This window comes from Sorex araneus, chromosome 3, assembly GCF_027595985.1.
Source record: "Sorex araneus isolate mSorAra2 chromosome 3, mSorAra2.pri, whole genome shotgun sequence".
NCBI classification, from domain to species: domain Eukaryota; kingdom Metazoa; phylum Chordata; class Mammalia; order Eulipotyphla; family Soricidae; genus Sorex; species Sorex araneus.
The window spans coordinates 27,742,864-27,764,604 of NC_073304.1; the positions used below are offsets into that span (position 1 = coordinate 27,742,864).

The 21,741-nt window shown below is 47.9% G+C and overlaps 1 pseudogene; it reads left to right on the plus strand.

The window, feature by feature from the left end:
* Positions 1-1,279: 1,279 nt before the first annotated feature.
* On the plus strand, positions 1,280-1,888 carry LOC101541717 (ATP synthase F(0) complex subunit C3, mitochondrial-like; annotated as a pseudogene).
* Positions 1,889-21,741: the final 19,853 nt, after the last annotated feature.

Below are 21,741 nucleotides of genomic sequence, written 5' to 3' on the forward strand. Positions count from 1 at the left end.
CACAAGCTGGAGACTTGGGTTTGATGCATCTGTTAGGTTCCTTTTGCCCACATCCATGCCAACCCACACAGACCAGAGCAGAAGTAGTTCCTGAGCACTGTCAGGTGTGGCCTCCGCGCCCTCCCCCTAAATAATAAATGATAATTTAAAAAAAATAGAACCCAGGAGCTGGAGCGATAGCACAGCGGGTAGGGCATTTGCTTTGCACATGGCTGACCTGGATTTGATTCCCAGCATCCCATATGGCCTCCTGAGAACCGACAGGGGTAATTCCTGAGTGCAGAGCCAGGAGTAACCCCTGAGCATCACTGGGTGTGACCCAAAAAGCAAAAAAAAAAAAAAAAAAAGGTGGTTTAGTGGAAAAGCACCTACCTTGAGACTCTGAGTTTTTTTTTCTTTTTTTCGGGGTCACACCCAGTGATGCACAGGGGTTACTCCTGGCTCATGCACTCAGGAACCACTCCTGGCGGTGCTTGGGGGACCATATGGGATGCTGGGATTCGAACCCGGGTTGGCCGCATGCAAGGCAAACGCCCTACCCGCTGTGCTATTGCTCCAGCCCTCTGAGTTTTGATTCCTGCCACCACCCCATGTTGCTGTGATTCCCAGCACTTGGCTCTGGTGAGGGTGATCCCTCGTGATCTGCAACCAAGTGTGTGGCAGCACCCCAGCCACAGGTAGAGCCCCCAGTGAGCACTGAAGACCAAGTGAGCAACCTCTTCCCAACAACACACAGTGTGCAACCCAGGATATTCATTCATCACAGGATATTCATTCTTCAGGATGCAGAATCCTGGAGATGGATGGTGGGGAGGGTGGTGTGTCCTTTATTCACAGAACCACTTTTTACTGCAAAACTGTCTACCTTATAATTGTTGCGTGGTTTTAAAGAAAAACAGCATAATTTTTAAAAAAAACTTCACATGACGCCACTACTGTTTTTTGTTTTTGCAAAAAAAGGGAATAAAATCTGACCATTATGCAATGAAAGGTAGTGCAAACTTCCCTGTGATTAAGATGGCAAATACTTTTGTTTCGGGAGCACATTTGGTACTGCTCAGTGCTGACTCCTGGCACTGTGCTCAGGGATCTCTCCTGAAAGTGCTCCAGGGACCATATGTGGTGCTTGGAATTTAAAGTGGGGTTCACGGGTCCCACTCCTTTGACCTCTGCCGCCGCCGCTGCTGCCACCACCTCCGGGGAAGAGAGGAAGCGGGAGAGGAGCCCATTTCGCCTGCCACCCATGTCCTCCAGCAGCGCCACCCCAGAAGACTCTAAGATGTTTGCCTGCGCCACGCTCGCCTGCACCCTGGCTCTGATCCGGGTTGGATCCGGCGTTGCTTACAGACCAACATCAGCATCAGTGTTATCTCGACCAGGACTGGAGACGGCTCAGCGGTATTTAGTGAGGCCCAGAATGGTGTGTCTCAGCTAATCCAGAGGGAGCTTCCGACCAGTGCGATCAGCAGAGACACTGATACTGCTGCCAGATTTACTGGTGCAGGTGCTGCAACAGCAGGAGTGGCTGGGTCAGGTGCTGGTGTTGGAACAGGGTTTGGCAGCCTTATCGTTGGTTATGCCAGAGACCCTTGGCTGAAGCAGCAGCTCTTCTCATATGCTATCCTGGGATCTGCCGTGTCTGAAGCGACGGGTCTCTTGTGTGTGATGGTGGCTTTCTTGATTTTGTTTGCCATGTAACAGAAATTACTGCTTGAAATGTTGGCATTCGTCATAATTATGGATGTTAATTCTGTGTGTCTTACTGTGACTCCAAACGCCGTAGTATGGGTGTCATGGAAATGTATGTTATTTCCAGTCATTTCATGAAAGATGAAAACTTTAATTTTTGCTGTGATTTGTACTTAACTTAAATTTAGGTCAACACAAAGAAGACTCAGCGTTTGGGCAGGTGCTGTCCACATGAGGAAACTGCAGCAGTTGCCCTGTTGACGGAAAAGATCCTGGTGTGCTTTTTTATGGGTATTCTCGTGTGGAGTGTTCTGCACCATGTTAATTTATAGGGCTTTTGTTCATACAAATACTGGATGTCTTGAATGTCTATAAAATCTTTTTTTTTTGTGTGTGTGTGTGTGTGTGTGTGTGTCACACCTGGCGATGCACAGGGGTTACTCCTGGCTCATGCACTCAGGAACCACTCCTGGCGGTGCTCAGGGGACCATATGGGATGCTGGGAATTGAACCCGGGTTGGCCGCGTGCAAGGCAAACGCCCTCACTGCTGTGCTATAGCTCCAGCCCCTGAATGTCTATAAAATCTTATTAAAACCAACAATTCCTCAAAATGTTTTGTATATACATGAGTTACAGTGCTTGGAAGCAGACTTGGCTGGTTTTACACAATTGACTTAAAATATGTCAACTTCCTAAGAACTAAAGGCTTGGGGCTAGGGCACATGTTTTGCATGTAGGAGGCTGGACCTCAATCTCCAGCACTTCATGGTGCCAGAGCACTGCTTGGTATGACTCTAAAATGAGAATTGAATGCTTCGGGTGTGGAAGTCGATGTGGAGGTCTCGTTCTGTTCAGCAGGGAGAACCCTTCGTAGGGCGCAGCCGAAAGAACAGACGCAGAGCCCGGAGGAGGGAGAAAAGGCGTTTATTCTATGGCAGTTACAGTATTTTATACCTCCCTGTTGGGAGGAGGTGGTTCCAGGACCCCCAACAGAAGTGCAGGGTGTGGCACGGGATTTAGCTAGTAATAAACAAATGCTGATAGGATAAGATCAGTAAGATTAGGAGTGGCAACCTTTGCTAGGTGTGGCATGGGGTTAGCTAGTGATTAAACAAATAGTGACAGGATAAGATCAGTAAGGTAAAATGGCTCCCTACATCTCCCCCTGTTTTGTTTTAAATTAAATGTGGTCAGGGGAGGCATTGTCCGGTATCCCTTGTGACATAAAGACTCCATTTTTGCAGGGAGAGGAAGGAAAGGATGATCGGGTCTATGCAGGGGGCTCCTCATAGGCCCCATCAATCCTTGGTTTTGGAGTAACCTCTAAGCTATACCAGAATACCTCGCAGGGAGCCAGGCCAGGGTATCAGCCCTCCCTTGCAGTGCTTTGCCTGGCAACCTGATCCACAAGAATAAATCCTTGGGAGCCCGGCATCCTCAAGGTAAAGAACTGGGGGAAGATGAGGTCCTACAAATCAAGCCAAAGATCCTTAAACACTCGAAAATCTCATTTGTTACTCTAAGATATTAACCCAGCCCTGGACCCAAAGTAGCACTTGCTGTAGAGTGTCCAATTGTTGCTCAACATCATGGTTGACAGTAGCCTGCATTGTCCCAAGGTGGTAAGAGTCATTTTGTCATGTTTAGACGAAGTTGTGTGTCTGGACCGAGGCTTGAAGAACTATTCCTGCAACAGCATCAGTGGTGGTTACAGCAATGAGTCCAGGATAGCTGTGATCAGAGGCCCAAGGAATCATCAGGAGCACCGGAGCAGTTGTGTCAGATCTTCAGTCAGGAGCCCTTTATCGGGGGAGCGTTGCCATTCTCTGGTCAGGTTCACTGGTAACCATATGCGATCCGGCCCTTAATAAAATTATACTGTGGGGAGAATCTTGGATTGAGAGGGAAGAATTGAGACAGGTAGATAATGCACAATCACCAGAAAAGAAAAATCTTTTTGTGAGTGATCAGAGGTAGTATGAATTTGGGACTTGGTATGAATCCAAGTCTGAAAGTGAAGAGGGAGACAGGGAGGCACTCCAATGCAGACAGGATCAAGTGAGTATCCTAGAGAAAAAATTAAAAGGTGTTTCTTCTTTATTCGGCAGCTGAGGCATCTGTGAATCCCATGGAGGGGGTAAAAAAAAGGAATTGTTAGCCCAGATACTGGGTCCTGGCATGGTCCAATCTACAACCTGTAAAAGTGGAGGGTGAGGAATGTAAGTCCAATAGATATGTTTAGCTTACTAGAATTCAAGAGGATTTCAACTGTTAATAACTATTAATGTTCTCCCAATATGAAATCTGGATTAAAAATTTCAATTTCTTTGTAGGCGCCACATTCTGATTAGAAATCTTTGTTTAGACCTGAATCTAGCAAGCTCCAAAGATACTTAGATCTTTTAAATTGCTGGGCTCCAGATCACTCTGACCTCCCTTGATTTTGTTTGCCCAGATCTAAGAATTACTGACTTTAAACTAGCTCTAATACTCGAGTGTTCCACAGACAGAGAGACAGACAGTCAGACAATAAACATCACACATGTGCACAAATATATACTTGATCGATCAATCTGACCCTTCAAGAATGGCAGGAAAAAACTGATAGACTGAGAAAGGAAAGAGCAGTCCCCAGGGCAAAGTGAGCCCTGTCGGCCGATTGGGAACATTGCTCCCCGTTTCTCTGCCTGAGCAGCCAGTTTCCTGCTTGTTGAAAAAACGGGTCAAGAAAGCACTTTTGTTGATATAAGCTGGCAAAACCTTCTCAAAAGTTGTTGAAAAGTAAGCAGAACTAAGAAAGATAATGAGACAATTGCACACACACTAGGAGCACACGCACAAATCTTACTCCTGCACACGCTCGGACCGGTCCTTCTTTCACGCGGGTGCGCACCCCACTCACCACATTCACACTGAGACTCCCGATCCTGCCCTACGGGCATCATCTTCGGTCTTGAAGTAATACTGGTTCCTGCTCCAGCCAGGCCAAGTCTGAATAACTGTTCTGTGAGCGAGACCACTAGTTGGTCACTCCCGACGCGGCTGACTGAGCACAAGCAAGTTCCTGGGCAGTGGCAGAAGGGACACTGTCCTCAGAGGATTCATTTATTCTCTGGGTGGAAGTCGGTTCAGCCTGAGCAGGTGTGTCGACCTGCCTTATCAGTCGTTCGGGGAGCCAGCGGGCTACACTATCAGCAGCATCAAATATGCAGGCTGATCCTCGGCCCCATATAAGGACTGGATCAGGGCCCTTCCATAGACCACTCAGAGGGTCTTTCCACCTTACTTTTGCATAAGTGTGGCTGGTGGAAGTATGCCAAAAACGGTCTGCTGCACTGCGACCTTCTTTGTCCAGTATAAGAAAGTTCATGACAAACAAAGCGTGAGATAGTAACGTCTTAGGGGAAAGTGAGGCTGGGTACAGTTCCTTTTCTGTCTGGAGCTTTTGAATATATGTTTTAAGAGTGAGATGGGCTCGCTCCACTATCCCCTGCCCTTGAGGGTTATAGGGGATCCCTGTATGATGGGAAATCTGCAGCTTCTTACAAAAATGCTCAAACTTTTTTCCAGTGTATCCTGGACCATTGTCTGTTTTTATTAGCTGCGGTTTGCCCAGTACAGAAAAGCAGTGCAAGACATGAGCAATGACATTTTTTGAGGCCTCTCCAGTCTGGGCTGAGGCGCAAATAAACCCACTAAAGGTATCAATAGTCACATGCACATATTTAAGCTGCCCAAAGGAATGAATATGAGTGACATCCATTTGCCAGATGGCATTAGGGACTAGTCCTCGGGGATTGACCCCTAAGTGAGGCACGGGTAGAAGGGATACACAGGAAGGGCACTGGCGCACAATCTGCCGTGCCTGCTCACGCGTGATTTTAAACATAAGGCGGAGAGTTTGAGCATTCAGATGGTGAAGGGCATGTGCAGTTGTGGCCTCCTGCAGCGGATCTGCTTGTAGAGTTAGCGCTGTGAAAGATCGGGTGGCCAAATCTGCCAAGTGATTACCTGCCGCCAGTGGCCCAGGGAGGTTAGTGTGGGCACGAAGATGACCTATGAAAAATGGAGCTCGCCGGGAGCGAATATACTGTTGGATTTGCAAAAACAATGACGTTGCGGGGGAGGAGGGTTTAATGTAACTAATAGTCTCCAGTAATGGTATAGAGAAGGCCACATAGGCACTATCCGTGTATAAATTAAAAGGAAGAAGGGAAAAATTTTTAAAAACCATTAGAACAGCTGTGAGTTCAACCAGCTGAGCAGAGGACTCCTTTGTGGAAAAAGAAACAGTCTCACCCTCACAGGCATAGGCGGCCTGGCCATTAGAGGATCCATCAGTGAAAATCACTTTAGCCCCAGGGATAGGGCTGGTCTTAGTGACAACAGGAAAAACCCATTGATGTAAAGCCATAAATTGTATCAACTTATTGGGGGGATAATGATTATCTAAAATTCCTGAAAAGGAAGCGCAGGCGATGGGCCAATCATCAGTATTTTGAAGAAGCCAATCTATCTGTTCCTTATTGTAGGGTTGAATAACAGAAGCCGGTTCAAGACCAAAGTGTCTACGAGAGAAACTCCTTCCTTCAATAATTAAGGATGCCACTAAGAGATAGTAGGGTACAAGAACTTTCTTTGGTGTGGCAGGAAGGTGAATCCAAGAAACAGGGTTTTCCTGCCAAATTAAGCCCGTGGGAGAATGAGGAGTAGCGAAGATAAGGAGGTGAAAAGGGCGCTGATAATCTAGAGAGCAAACAAAGTGACCTTCAATCGCTTTTTCTATGAGAACTAGGGATTCTCGGGCTGCTGGTGTCAGACTCCGAGGGGAAGAAGGGTCAGCGTCACCGCGCAAAAGGTCATACAGGGGCATAAGGTCTCCTTTGGTAAGTTTCAGATAGGGACTGAGCCATGTAATATGCCCAAGCAGTTGTTGAAAATCATGTAGTGTCTTTAATGAAGTAAGCTTCAGCTGCGTTTTTTGCAAAAGTACACGGGACCCCTGAAGACGAAATCCAAGAAAGGTATAAGGGTCAGCGATCTGAATTTTTTCGGGGGCAATTTGAAAGCCAGACTGAGTAAACGCACGGATCACCTGATTGCAACAGAGCATAGTGGCCTGTGGGTCAGATCCAGCAAGCAGTATATCATCCATATAATGGATCATATAGATGTCGGGCCATTGTGCCCTAATGGGAGCAAGAATTTGAGCCACAAATTTTTGACACAGTGTGGGGCTATTTGCCATTCCCTGGGGTAAAACCTTCCATTGAAAACGTTGCATGGGCTCTTTATAATTAATAGCTGGCAAACTAAAGGCAAAACGGGGGCGATCATCAGGATGCAAGGGAATTGAGAAGAAGCAGTCTTTTAAATCGAGTACTATCTTATACATTTCTGAAGGGATGGCTGCTGGGGACGGCAGTCCAGGTTGAAGCGCCCCGAAAATGACCATGGTTTTATTTACTGCTCGTAGATCCTGTAGCAGTCGCCAACTGCCGTTTTTCTTTTTTATAACAAAAATGGGTGTGTTCCAGGGGGAAGAGGTGGGTTCTATGTGTCCCGCCGCGAGTTGTTCCTGCACTAACAACCTGGCAGCCTGTAATTTTTCAGTGGGAAGCGGCCACTGGTCCACCCATACAGGCTCATTGGACTTCCATATGATCTTATCCGTATGGGGTGCAGGAGGAGCAGTGGCAGTAACTGAGAATAAACCTAAGCCTGTGTGGTCATTTTTCACTGGGTCGAGGGCTAGCGGCGCAGGCGTGCCCTGGAGGTATTTTCCTAGAACCTTTCCGGGAGAATAACCTGCTGAAAGGAGCATGTCTAGGCCCTTGGCATCAATTAGTATAAGGTCCATTTGTGAAAGGATATCCCTGCCCCAGAGATTGAGTGGGAGTCCGGGCAGAACATAGGGGCGTACCATCCCGGATTTTCCCTCCTTGGTGCGCCAATCAAGGGTAAATGAGCTTAACATAGGGTTTTGGGATTGACCTATACCCTGAAGGTGAGTCAATGAGGGGGTGAGGGGCCACCTTTTTGGCCAGTCTTTTTCAGCAATGACTGTTACATCCGCACCAGTGTCAATCAGACCTAAAAATTCCTTCCCGTTGATCTCTAAAGTCATCAAGCCCTTGTGATTAAGAATGCGTTGGGCAAAAAATGCAAAAGTCTCTGACATTGGGGGTGGTTTTTGTACTGTTGTTATTGGAATGAGTATTAGCTGTGCTAGCCGCGCGCCAGCGTCCAAGACTGAAAATGGGGAGAGTGATTCAACTACTACTCCAATCTGCCCTTGAAAATCAGCATCTATAATCCCGGGGAGTACTTGCACGCCCTGAGGGAGCATATTGCCTCGCCCAATAATTAGGCCAAAAGTTCCAGATGGCAAAGGGCCACAGGCGTTGACATACACTATCTGGGGTCCCTGTTCTTTAACTAATATTGTGCGGGAGGTGGCACAGAGATCCAATCCGGCTGAGTATGGGATGGCTCTGCAGAGGGGTTGGGTGCCGATGGGTTGAACAGCCCATGATTTTGAGGTGCCCCGGTCATGGGAGAGGGAGCGAATTGGGGGCTGGACGCCGATGGGTTGAACGGCCCATGATTCTGAGGTGCCCCAGACACGGGAGAGGGAGCGGACTGGGGGCCCTGGGGCTGGCCCTGTGCCCAGTTTCCCGGCCTGGCCTTCTGGCGGCACTCTGACGCCCAGTGGAAACCCTGTTTGCACTTAGGGCAAGGACTTCTAGGTCTGGGCCGCGATTTTTTATTGGGACAGTTTCTTAAGAAATGTCCAGGCTGCCGACAGCCAAAGCACAGCTTGTTCTGACTGCTCGATGGTTGAATAGAGAACTGTTTGAAGGCAGCCCCTATAGCATGCCCTATTTTTTGGGTGGTGGGATCAACCTCGGAGCATAGCCGAATGTATTCTGAGAGGGTCTTCCCACGCTTATAGGGGCGGAGTGTGGCCTGGCAGATGGGATTAGCATTCTCATAGGCCAAATGGCGGATCAGCTCATTATCCGTCTCTTCGTTTCCCATGAGTTTTTCAGCCGCCTCCGTGAGGCGCCCTATGAAATCACTATAGGGCTCGTTAGCTCCCTGACGAACTTTGGCTAAGGATGTTACCACCGACCCTTTAGAGGGAAGTGCCTTCCAGGCCCGGAGGGCAGCCACATGTATTTGGGCAAGTAGCCCTGGGGGAAATTGAGCCTGCACCTCATTAGAATCAAAGGGTGCCTGACCCTGAAATTTAGCAAAGATCCAGGATGAGGAAGAGCCTCCTGCCTCGATGTTGCGGCGCGCCATTTCTTGGCATCGTTCTAAATAATCTGCTTTCCACAAGAGATAGTCTCCCCTACTCAGGACAGCCTTAGCGACTGAGAACCAGTCGTTCGGCGTGAGCCATCCCTCACAAAAGGAGTCCAAAAGGCCAAGCGTAAAAGGAGCAGTGGGGCCGCAAGAAGAGACAGCAGCCTTTAAATCTTTCAGGTCTTCGAATTTCAATCTACGGTAGCTTTGGCGGATTGGTGCCTGCAGAGCTACGTCCTGAGGGGAATTTTCCTCTTGGGAATGTGCCCCTTCCTCAGGCTGATTGGCCTCCTCAACTTCTCTGTCTGAGGGATCATCATCAGGTGGAGCCGTGGCAGAGGTGGGGTATTTGGGGGCCCGAGAATGGGACCTGGTAACTGGGAAGGCAGCCATAGGTTTTGAAGCTAGAGTGTGGCAGGGCGGAGGAGAGACCGAATTTGCACTAGATTCTTGGGAGAGGGTAGAAGGCTGCAGGGCACTCACTAGTTCTTGAACCACCTGCCTTATTAAGGCAGCGGTGTCCTGGGCAAGCTGGCGGGGTGCCTCACTGGCGTATGGGGGATTAAAAAAGGCAGTGTCATGGGACAGATAATGGAGTGGTGGAGCTGACGGCTGACACCTCTCCTCCTCATCTACCTGGGTAGCCTTGTCCTCCAGCTTACACCTCTCCTCCTCATCTACCTGGGTAGCCTTGTCCTCCAGGGGCAAGGATTTAAGTTCCGGAGGAGAGGGATCGGGGATATCAGAAGTCACAGGATAAAGTCTCGGAGGTGCCTCTGCGCGGGAGGAGTCAGTCCCCTGCATGAGGGGTGCCTCATCCCCAAAGACTGAGGAAGCCTCTGAACTCTCATACTTTTTCCTCAAAAAAATCTCAATTTCGGAAACACGGTGCTGAATCTCTGCAAATGACTGACTTTTTCTCGCCTTAAAAATCTCATTTAAGATCCAAATAAAATTAGCGAGACAAAGGATGCAAATAACACAAAGGATGCAAATAACTGGGGATTCCCAGGAGTAGGTAGGGATGGAGGAATCAGAGGGTAAGTAGGCCATTCCCGCACCACGGTGTGTGCCAAGAGAAAGGCGACCCTCAGAAATACTCACTTTTTCCGTGAATTCGACAGCCACGTTGGGCGCCAGGTGTGGAAGTCGATGTGGAGGTCTCGTTCTGTTCAGCAGGGAGAACCCTTCGTAGGGCGCAGCCGAAAGAACAGACGCAGAGCCCGGAGGAGGGAGAAAAGGCGTTTATTCTATGGCAGTTACAGTATTTTATACCTCCCTGTTGGGAGGAGGTGGTTCCAGGACCCCCAACAGAAGTGCAGGGTGTGGCACGGGATTTAGCTAGTAATAAACAAATGCTGATAGGATAAGATCAGTAAGATTAGGAGTGGCAACCTTTGCTAGGTGTGGCATGGGGTTAGCTAGTGATTAAACAAATAGTGACAGGATAAGATCAGTAAGGTAAAATGGCTCCCTACATTCGGGCCCAAAGATGATGCTACTGCCGTGTGGGCTGAGTCAACTGTAGGAAGCCAGATGTAGGAAGCCAGATATAGGAAGCCAGATGCAAGGAGCCATTTTAAGACAGAGCCTGGCTTTTTTCAAACAGAGGCCTACTTAAACTTCCTGCCATTGCTGACCTTGCTGACCTTACTGCCCCGCCATTGTTTATCTATGATTGACCACTACCGGTACGGGGGTCCAGGCACGTATACCATACCACTGCCTCCCAGCAAGCAGGTATAAATGCTGTAGCTTCCAGTGAATAAACGCTCTCTCTCTCTCTCTCTCTTTCCTCCTCCCTTTGTCTCTGCGTCTGTTCATTTGGCTGCGTCCCCTTCTCAGTCCCACAAAGGGTCCTACCTGCTGGACAGGGCAGGGCCCTCACACCTGGCGCCCAGCGTGGGGCAATAGGGGACCACTGAATGCCCGGTCAAGTTCACGTCGGCCGACAAACTCACGAAGAAGGTAAGTATATCTGAGGGTCGCCTCTCTCTTGGCGCACACCCTGGTTTGGGACCGGGCTCGAATACAGTCTCGTCACACCCTGGCATGGGACCAGACTTGACAGTCTAGTGTTAAGGACGAGACGGTCACTGGTGGAAGGCTTGAATTCCCTTGTCTTGTGTGTGTGTGTGTGTGTGTGTGTGTGTGTGTATGTGTGAGTGATTGTGCAGTCTTGGACGTCCTCGTCCTTGTACTGAGTCTGTGGCTCCACGACTTGGCATCCTTAAGATCCCTTTAAGGTTACGGAGTCTGATTGGGCTGTCTGCGATTCCACGAGGAACATATGGTCTAGGGTGGTGCTGGTTTAGACACTGGCCTCAAGTCACCTCTCAGGCTGATCCACTATGGCTAAGTTCCTCACCGGCCAGACATGCATCTGAGTGGTTTGTTATGAGTGGACCCATCCCCCCCACCCTTCTTGTGCCTTTTGTGCTTTCATTTCAGCCGAGTTAGAGAAACAGCCTGCCAGTGACCATTTCTTTCTGTACTTTCATTTCCGTCGAGTTAGTTCAGAAACAGCCAGTGAGGATAGCCACTGGTGGAAGGCTTGAATCTCTTTGTCCTAGCAGAAACAGCCTACCAGTGAAGACAGTCACTGGTGGAAGGTTGAATCCCTTTGTCCTGTGTTTTCATTTCTGTCGAATTGGCAGAAACAGCCTACCAGTGATCCTTTCTTTTCTCTTCTTGCTTTATGGCCTGCTTATCTTCTGTTTCCAAGGCTCCCTCAGTCTGGGGGGGTGAGGCCACCCCTATGCACGGGGCTGACTCCTCAAATTCTACTACTATAGACTCTGACCATCCTGCTCCCCTACCTGAGCCCTCCCGTGCGGAGGCACCTCTGAGACTTTATCCTGTGATTTCTGGCATCCCTAATCCCTCCCCTCCAAAACCTGAATCCCTGCCCCCGGAGGACAGGGCTATCCTGGAAGATGAGGTGGCGAGGTATCAGCCCTCAGCCTCTTGGCCCCCGTCAGGAAAACAGCCACCCCCTTATCTGTCCCATGCCACTGCCTTTTTTAATCCCCCATATGACGCCAGTGAGGCAGTCCGCCAGCTTGCCCGGGACACTGCCGCCTTACGTGCAGTTCTCCAACAGAAGCAGGAATATGTCCAACTTTTGACTCAAATAAGGCAGCTGGATAAGGAACTAGTGAGTGCCCTGCAGCCTTCTACCCTCTCTCGAGGACCTAGTGTCTCTCAAGGACCTAGTAAGAAAAGCTTGGTCTCCCCTTCACCCCGCCAAACTCTAGCTTTATATGTCGATCCCACCACCCAAAGAATACGGCTTGCTATAGGGGCTGATTTCAAACAGCTTGCCATTCAATCAATGAACAGCGAGAACAAGCTGTGCTTTGGCTGTCAACAGCCTGGACATCTTTTAAAAAACTGTCCCAATAAAAAACCGAGGCCCAGACCTAAAACTCCTTGCCCTGTGTGCAAACAGGGCTTCCACTGGGCATCAGAGTGCCGTTGGAAGGCCAGGTCAGGAAACTTGATTCGGGGCCAGCCCCAGGGCCCCCAATCTGCTCCCCCTCCCATGACTGGGGCACCTCAAAATCATGGACGTCCAATTCCTTTGCAAAGCCATCCCATACTCAGCCGGATTGGACCTTTGTGCCACCTCCCGCACAAATATTAGCTAAAGAACAGGGTCCCCAGAGAGAGTATGTCAACGCCTGTGGCCCTTTGCCATCTGGAACTTTTGGCCTAATTATTGGACGGGGCAATATTTCCGCTCAGGGCGTGCAAGTACTCCCCAGGAATGTAGATGCTGATTTTCAAGGGCAGATTGTAGTAGTAGTTGAATCAACCTCCCCATTTTTAGTCCTGGATGCTGGCGTGCGGCTAGCACAGCTAGTTCAATAAACCTGTGTGGGTGGACCAGTGGCCCTTCCCATTAAAAAAATTATAGCCCGCCATGTTGTTAGTGCAGGAAAAACTCGCAGCGGCAGCAGAGGCCAGCGGGGCCCAGCGGGGCCCGGCGCCCCACCCCCATAGAACCCACCTCCTCCCCCTGGAACACACCCATTTTTTTTAAAAAAAAAAGAAAAAAATGGCAGTTGGCGACTGCTACAGGATCTACGGGCAGTAAATAAAACCATAGTCATTTTTGGGGTGCTTCAACCTGGACTGCCGTCCCCAGCAGCAATTCCTTCAGAAATGTATAAGACAGTACTTGATTTAAAAGACTGCTTTTTCTCAATTCCCTTGCATCCTGATGATCACCCCTGCTTTGCCTTTAGTTTGCCAGCTACTAATTATAAAGAGCCCAATGTACATTGGAGCAACCCCATTGTCAGGGGGATATGACCAAAGATAATGTGGACGTCCATAGAGCAGGTTCAGGAATCTCAGTGTGAATGTGGTGAGTGGGGTGCACACCCGAGTGTAAGAAGGACCGGTCCGAGCGAGTGCAGAAGTGTGCTTTGTGCGTTTGCCTTTAATGCGTGTATTTGTCTCATTATCTTTCTCTTAGTTCTATTTGTTATCAGCAGAGAAGGCAGGAAAATGCAAGATCATGTGGTTAAGTGTTTAATAATATCAGGAATGAAAAAAGTATATCACTAAGGTAGCCTATCCCCAAGTCTGATAAGAAGATACTAGTTCCCTGCCTTAGAACTAGTCTTGACCAAGAAAGAAAAATACTAGCACCTGACCACCTTTCAACAATTTTGAAAAGGTTTTGCCATCTTATATCAACAAAAGCGCTTTCTTGACCCATTTTTAACAGGCAGGAAACTGGCTGGTCAGGCAGGGAAATGGGGAACAATGTTCCCAATCGGCTGACAGGGCTTAACTTTGCCCTGGGGACTGCTCCTTCCTTTCTCAGTCTGTCAGTTTTCTCCCTGCCGTTTCTGAAGGGTCAGATCGAGAGATCAACTGCAGACATGTGCACATGTATGTGTGGTGTTTTTAGTGAACTTATTGTCTGTCTGTCTGTCTGTCTGTCTGTCTGTCTGTCTGTCTGTCTGTGGAACACTCGAGTGTTAGAGCTAGCTAGAAGTCAGTGATTCTTAGACCTGGGAAAACAAAATCAAGGGAGATCAGAGTGATATGAAGCCCAGCAATTTAAAAGATCTAGGTATCTTTGAAACTTGTTAGATCAGGTTTAAACAAAGATTTCTAATTAGAATGTGGCACCTACAACGAAATTGAAAGTTTTAATCTAAAATTCTTATTGGAAGGACATTAATAGTTATTAACAGTTGAAATTCTTTTGAATTCCAGTATCCGTACTATCTAGAAAAAGCTACAGAACTAGAGCCAGAAAACTAAATGTGAAATAAGAATTCAGAGAGTGCTGGGGCCGGAGCGATAGCACAGCGGGTAGGGCGTTCGCCTTGCACGCGGCCGACCCGGGTTCGATCCCCGGCATCCCATATGGTTCCCCAAGCACCGCCAGGAGTAATTCCTGAGTGCAGAGCCAGGAGTAACCCCTGAGCATCGCTGGGTGTGACCCAAAAAGCAAAAATAAATAAATAAATAAATATAAATAAAAATAAAAATAAAAAAAGAATTCAGAGAGTGCAAGGCTTTATCTTACAAACCTCAGCCAATTTTAATGAGGAATTTAGTTGTTTTTTAAGCAACAGAGGTACAGAAATCTTCAAAGTAAACAAAGTTTTCTTGTGTTTCCATAAACATTGACAGTCCAAATGTTTTTTCTATGCTATTATCAAAGTTTGGTTAAAAAAAAAATACCTAAAGGGCTCTTTCTGTGTTTTAAAGCATATTTGTATTGTGGAATTGATAAAGTTAGAAAGCTTGTGATTCAAACTAACTAAGGTATAAGAACTATTGAACTTAAGCCAAAGAAGGTTTACTTATGTTTCATAAAATTCATGGTTTAAAGGTCTTATTTTATTGTGTCAATGTACACATACATCTGCATTCAATCATTAAAATGTGAGCTGAAATAATTGTAGTAAAATCAGGTTCTAAGAGTAATGGTTTAGTTAAAAGATGAATTTCTAGAGTTATAAAATTGGTTGCAAAACTTATCCTACCAGTGTTTTATTTGATCTGAGCTTTTTGATAAAGCTACTTAGTTCAGGGTTATAAGTGGTTAATCTCAGTTGTCACCTTGAGAGTTTTTAAAGATTTTTCCCTGAATCTGCCCATCCCCCTTCATTCCCAGCTCAGCAAGCTCTGCCTCAGTCAGACTGGATATGCAGACCCTCCCTAACTCCAACAGTGAATTCTAATCACACTTTTGCTCAGCAGATAAGACTTGCTAATTTAGTTTGTTAACTCTTCCAGGTATCTGGCTCTTGCAACTTTGTAAATGAGAAAGGGCTTGGGAAACAATTGATTTTTATATTTGCATTAAAATCTGACAAACACACAATAAAGGAAATAGTGGGAAACCTCCTTGTAGGAGGAAAAGTCTCTGCTTATATTTTAACAGATGACAGACCTACTAATACATTCTGGATCCTGCTATGGCCTCATCGGGAATAAAATTCATCCTCCTGGCTCAGTCTCCAGACCACCTGAGACTCCAACCCTCCAAACTTCAGCCCAGAGCAGATCTCAGCTGGAAGTCACAAGAAAATCTGAAGAAGACTCAGCAAAACAGAACCCGCATGGGGAAGTGCAGGCTGAATTGGCCTGAGGACTTAGTCTGGGATTTACGGCACCAACCTTATCCTGAACCTCAGAGAACTTTGAACACAAGTGTAAAATCCTTACTGTTTCATGGTAATTTATGAGTGTTTTAATCCTTAAAAAGTGTTTTCCTAGAAATCAGAATTCTAAGATGTCCCCTGGTTAATTTCTAATGTAAAGCGAACTTTCTCCCAGTGAATATATGTCATAAGATCTTTAGTTGTGATCATCTTTAAAACTTTTTGAAAATCTATAGAACTGATGTAATGCCTTTTGAATGATACTGCAGAGTAGTTTTTTCATGTTAAATGAAAAGAAACTGTAATCAATCTATATTGTAAAAACTCTTTAAATATATCTGCAGAATTGTTCTAGTATCCAGACTCCTGTCACAGTGCTCTTAGATAATGGAAAATCAATGTTTTCAACATGGAACTAAATGAATATTATGTGATGGTCACTGTGCTTCCCTGAATCCTCTACTATGAAGGAGACTCTTTATCCCCACAGGTAACCCATCATTCCCATTCAGAAGAGGGAGGTGATATCCACTCTAACCATAGCCACGCTGTTTGGAATTGGACTGGCAGCTGTTTGGAACTGGACTGGCAGGAGCCGGAACTGGTATCAATTCACTTGCAACCCAGTGGAGCAGATTCTCATCCCTTCGAGTAGCTACTGGCGAGGACCTGGAGAGGATCGAAACCTCCATCATCATCTCAAGAAATCCCTGACGTTCCTATCTGAAGTGGTGTTGCAGAATAGGAGAGGACTGGACTTATTATTGTTGCAACAGGGGAGGATTATGTGCTGCCCTAGGAGAGGAATGCCGTTTTAATGCTGTTTTTTTGCAGACCACAGGAGTGGTCCGCGATTCCATGACTAAACTCAGAATAGAATTTAAGATTATTTACTCCCCTTGCTGGGTCCACTGTCAGCTGTATTATTGTTAGTTACTGTTGGCCCTTGCCTTTTTAATCGAATCTTGGCTTTTATTAGACAACAAATTCAGCAATTAGAAGCCAAGCTTGGTTTGCAGGACGCTCACACCTCTGTTCAGATTCATACCTCATCTTCCTCCAGTTCTCTACCTTGAAGGATGCCGGGCTCCCGAGGACTTCTTATAGTGGATCAGGTTGCCAGGCAAAGCACTGCAAGGGAGGGCTGATACCCGGGCCCGGCTCCCTGTGAGGTATTCCGGTATAGCATAGAGGTTACTCCAAGACCAGGGTTCGATGGGGCCTGTGAGGAGCCCCCTGCATAGACCCGATCATCCCTTCCCTCCTCTCCCTGCAAAAATGGAGTTTTTTCTTTGTCACAAGGGATACCGGACAATGCCTCCCCTGATCACAGTTAATTTAAAACAAAACAGGGGGAGATGTAGGAAGCCAGATGTAGGAAGCCAGATATAGGAAGCCAGATGTAAGGAGCCATTTTAAGACAGAGCCTGGCTTTTTTCAAACAGAGGCCTACTTAAACTTCCTGCCATTGCTGACCTTGCTGACCTTACTGCCCCGCCATTGTTTATCTATGATTGACCACTACCGGTACGGGGGTCCAGGCACGTATACCATACCACTGCCTCCCAGCAGGCAGGTATAAATGCTGTAGCTGCCAGTGAATAAACTCTCTCTCTCTCTCTCTCTCTCCCCCTCTCTCTCTCTCTCTCTCTCTTTCTCTCTCTCTCTTTCCTCTCTCTCTTTCCTCCTCCCTTTGTCTCTGCGTCTGTTCATTCGGCTGCGTCCCCTTCTCAGTCCCATAAAGGGTCCTACCTGCTGGACAGGGCAGGGCCCTCACAGTCAACCAGGGCAGAACCACTGTTCATGATTCACGGAGAGAAGGAGCCATAAGATAGGTTCATTTTTCTGGGGGTGGACCTCTGAAGCTTTTCAAGGGGTCATGCTCAGCAATACTTTGTCATGACATGTGTCAAAGCTTTCCTCACCGCCCCATGGTCCCGGGCTCCCAGGAAGGGTTTTTAAAAAAGTGGTTTTAAGTCTTGTGAAATGGAGGGTGAAAGTGGATTTTATGCTTTTCAGAAAGACATTAAGCAATCAGATATCTACAATAAACCTTCTATGTCTTGTAAAAAAAATAAAAATAAAAATAAAGTGGGGTTCATCACATGCACCTGTACCTTTCACTTGTAACCCCCTGTACCTTTCTGGCCCTGTGGTAGTAATTTTTTTTTTTTTTTTTTTTGCTTTTTGGGTCACACCTAGCTCTGCACAGGGGTTACTCCTGGCTCTGCACTCAGGAATTACTCCTGGCGGTGCTCAGGGGACCATATGGGATGATGGGAATCAAACCCGGGTCGGTCGCGTGCAAGGCAAACGCCCTACCTGCAGTGCTATCGCTCCAGCCCCTGTGGTGGTAATTTTTTAATGTGTATTTTATGAAGATAAAACAACAAATTACATCACAACATTAAAATGAAAACATATTTCTAGGCAGGGGATTGAGCCACACCTGAGGGACTCAGGGATCACTTCTGGCTGTGCTTAGGGAGACAATATGTGGTGCTGGGGATCAAAGTTGGGTCAGCCATGTACAAGGAAAGCAGCTCAACCCCTGTTCTCTCTGGTCCTTAAAGCTTTTTTGTTTTTGTTTTTTTACTTTTTGGGTCACAGCTGGTGGTGCTCAGGGGTTATTCATGGCTCTGCACACAGGAATCACTCCTGGTGGTGCTTTGGGGACATATGAGATGCTGGGGATCAAACCTGAATAGGCTACATGCAAGGCAAACACCCTACCTGATGTACTATTGCTCCAGCCCATTTTTATAATTTTTGTAACTCCAGAAATGCTCCTACCTGCAGCCATACTTTGGGCTGTGTCCTTGGGGGGTTCTTCACAATCCTCAGCTGAGTGAACAGCTTCAGATGATTAGTCAGCGTGGGTGAGGGACTGTGAGCAATGTCCTCAGGTTTTTTTTCCCCCTTTGGTTTTGGGAAAACCATATCCAGTTGCATTCAGGACTTACTCTAAGCTCTGTGCTCAGGGATCACTCCTGGTAGGCTTGTAGGACCATATGGGATACTAGGGATCGGACCTGGGTTGGCTACGGGAAAGGCAAGCGCCCTACCTACTGTACTATCACAGATTGCTTTTTGGGGCCAAATCAGTGCTCAGGGATATTCCTGGCTCTGTACTCAGGAATTAGTCATAGTGGTCCTTGGGGGACCATATGGGATGCTAAGGATCAAAACTGGTTTGGCTGTGTGCAAGGCAAGTGCCCTACCTGCTGCACTCTCACTGTGGCCCCGAAGTTTGCTTATTAGGGGAGAACACTGGGAGGCTGAGCACAGCGGCCCAGTCCCACAGCCTGCCAGGGAGGTGACAGACACAGAACTCCTTGGGCAGGGCAGCCTTTCCCCACACCTTTGCGGAAAGTCTGGGGATATGGCTCATATCTGGAAACTTCCAATTTCTCACCTGTGAATTTAGAACGACCCCGGCGCCATCTGGCCGCACACAGCAGTCAAGAGTCCCAGCGGGCACCACAACACCGGAGAATTCTCCGGCCCCATGCCGGGCCGGTATCACCCCAGATGGAGCAGGTGCAGTCTCCCCACCTCCTCCTGACGGAATCCCGGCGACCATGAGCTTCTACAAGCATGGCTCTGGTATGTGGGTATCAGGACTGTTCCTCCGAAACAAAGTGAGGAATGGACTAGCGTCTGCCCCTGGGAGGCATGAATGGTGGTGGAAATACCGGAGCAAAATGTAATGCCCAAAACTAGACAGAGTATCTGAGCAATTGTCTGGCGTAGAGGCAGGGTAAGGACTGGGATGGAAGTGGAAGTGTGTGTGTGTGTGTGTGTGTGTGTGTGTGTGTGTGTGTGTGTGTGTGTGGTTGGGGTAATGGGGATATTGGTGGTGGAAAGTTTGCACTGACGGAGGGATGGGTGATGGATCATTGTATGGCTGAACATTAAACATGAAGGCTTTGTAACTGTATCTCACGGTGGCTCAATAAAAAATTTAAAAATAAAATTTAGAACGAGGCTCCATCTCACAGTTTGGAGTGACAAGGACCCAAAGGGCTGGGAGGTTTAGCATAGTTCTGGGGCCTATTCACAGTAACTTCTCAACAGACATTTGTCTAGGGACAAATATCCTCCCCCAGGGCTTCCCTTAGTTAAATGAGGGAGAAGCCTAAGCCCTTTCTTTTTGCATTCAGCAACTTGGAGCGCTGACCTGCCGCGCCCCCGCCCCCAGCACCCCAGAAACCCAAACATCTCTCAGGATGCACCATGTGTCCCGGGGAGAAATGTTTGGACTCACCCTGACCACCGTCAAAAGCTATAAATACGGGTTTGCGAGTGGAGCAGGTCTCCAGAGCAGCCCTGTAAACAAGGGCAGAACTGATGTTTGCTCTTCCTCCCACACACGCGCACTCCCACCGGCGCCCTGCTCGGAGTGCTCCTCCTGTCAGCTTCCTTTCTTCCCCCTTTGGGCAGCAGATCCCAGGGGCTTGAGTGAGGGGCGCTGTGTGGCCAATGAGAGGTGCACCCGCCCTGCTGCCCGCTGCCCGGCCCAATCCACATCACTTCCCTGCATCGGAGTTGGCCAGCTCCCCTGCTGCTCAGTCTGTGGCCAGAGGGAAATCAGGGAGATGGAGGGAAGCAGCCGGTGGGGGTGGACCCACGTCTTCCCTTCCCAGCTGCAGGCAGCACCCTGGGGGCAGCACGTGTGGCTTCAGGAACACAGCTCGGTGGCTCAGATCCCACGGAGGAAGTGGGGCTCTGTTCCAGCCCCAGCCTGGGAACCTGCCAGCCAGAAGGCTGGAGTGTTTTCAGGAGAAAACCTCCAGAGCCTTCCAGGCACCTCTGGCCTGGGTACAGCAGCAGAAGCCCCAGGCCTGTACGCAGGTGGACCCTCCAGTTCAGACCACCCACCTCCCATCACAGAAAATATTAACCACTGCAGGACTCTGAAACAAAAATCAATTCATGCAAGTTTTTTTTTGCGGGGGAGGTGTGGTGATGGCACACCCAGAGATGCTCAGGGATTAGTTTTGTCACTGACATTCCTGATGGTCCTCAGGGGACCATATGGGATTCAGCCCGGGTCAGCGGCGTGCAAGGCAAATGTATCTGCTGTACAGATACAGCAGGTCCTACATGCAACAACTACTAAATGCCTTGAGTGCCTTGGTGAATCAGACCTTTAATGTCCAGGGCTGCATAGCTGCTTGTAACAGTAGCTTGTCTTCTGAATTTATCTACAGGAAAGAGGGTGGAGGGATCCCAAGTCTTGCAGACCATAATGCATCCCCCATTAGCAGACTGCCTTATGTAGCCAGGGACAGGTTGAGGACCACTTCCTGTCTCTCTAGACTGGGAAACTGGGAGAGCATGGCCAAAGGGCATGGTCTGCACCCCGTACATACTCGCCCTGGGAATTTCAGTGTGGTGTAGTAAATGTTTTCTTGCTCCATGTGGTGTTCGTGTTTAAATCACCCTTGTGTCTCTGAATTTAGTGGTTCTTGGCGGGCTCAACCACCAATTCTTCAGGCCACCAGGAGGCACACAATGTATACAAAGATGAATAAAATCCTTTGGTGTAAAACAGATCTTGAGTTGCTATATGATTAAAATAATTTTAGGAGGGCTGGAGCAATAGTATAGAGGGTAGGGCGTTTGCCTTGCATGTGGCTGACCCAGGTTTGACCCCTAGCATCCCATATGGTCCCCTGAGCATCACCAGAGGTAAATCCTGAATGCAGAGCCAGGAATAACCCCTAAGCATCGCCAGGTGACCCAAAAAGCAAAAATAAAATAAAATAAAAGTAATACAAATTTTAGGATAAAAAAAGAGGAAGGGGTTATTGAGATAGTACAGTGGGAATGGCATTTGTCTTGCACATGGCTGACCCAGGTTTGATTCTAAAATGTTCCCCTGAGCACCTCCAGGAGTTTGCTGTACCTCACTACAGCCAAAGTGCCTAAGACTCTCCACCACTGACTCTTCATCACCTTTGGGCCACTTCTTTTTCCCTTCCCCCCTCACGGCTGCTTGGCAATCTCAGTTTTGTAATCCAAAACCCAAGGTTTGTCTTGATTTGATATTCTGTATGCCCATGTTTTGTTTTTGTATAGACCGCAGATGAGTGAGATCGC